Source organism: Octodon degus, unplaced genomic scaffold, assembly GCF_000260255.1.
Source record: "Octodon degus isolate 3935 unplaced genomic scaffold, OctDeg1.0 scaffold00112, whole genome shotgun sequence".
Lineage (NCBI taxonomy): Eukaryota > Metazoa > Chordata > Mammalia > Rodentia > Octodontidae > Octodon > Octodon degus.
The window spans coordinates 6,736,643-6,737,471 of record NW_004524688.1 but is presented as its reverse complement, the minus strand read 5'-3'; positions in this window follow the sequence as shown (position 1 = coordinate 6,737,471).

Sequence of the window (829 nt, the reverse complement as noted above, 5' to 3'; positions counted from 1 at the left end):
GTGGTCTAAAGCACCTACTTAGAACTAGCTAAACTAAGCAAAGCACAGGGACTGCAGTTCAGTCCCCCAGCACCACATGCCAGCCAGCCCCGCCCCCCTGGTGGGCTGAGCTGGCCACACACACAAAATAAATGAATGAATGAATAAATAAATAAATAAATCTTTAAAAAAACAGTGTGTAGGAGACACTTCCACTCCTCGTCTCGGTCCAAGAAGCCAATATTTGTAATCCCAAAGTTACATTACTGGAATCCCATCAAGTTGATTCCAATCTACCACTTACAGTGCAACCCATGGCGAAAATAAAGACACTAAATTATATCTTCAATCACCAGGGAGTCAAGGGGATCTAAGTCCAGCCACAAAGATGGCTTTCTGGAACCAAGAGAGTGACCCAGGGCCTCACCCGGTTTTTATTCGGTAGGGGAGTGGCTTGAGGATTGACTGAGAATTGTAGGAAGTAGGTGATCATTGTGAGCTGAGCTAGGTGGGCGGCCTAAATTTACCTCTGCGATATGCAGAGAGGATATGCTGAGAGCACAATCTGCAGTATATAGTATCTAATGTTTTGGTAAGTCTGGTGCTTCAGCTTTGGTGTAGCCTTTCAAGCCCCAGGAAGTCACAGCCTTTGTCTCGAGGCTGGATCCCAGCTGGCACCGCGGAGCATTAGCTCTACCGTCCTGTCTGGACCCGGCTCACATAAAAGAGCAGAATCTTACTATGTTGCTAAATTGTCCCAACTGTGCTAGAACTTCTGATTTTCCTCCCTCAGCCGCCCAGAGAATCCCAGGTGTGTGGCACAGCACCCACCTTGTTTTTTTTTTTTTTT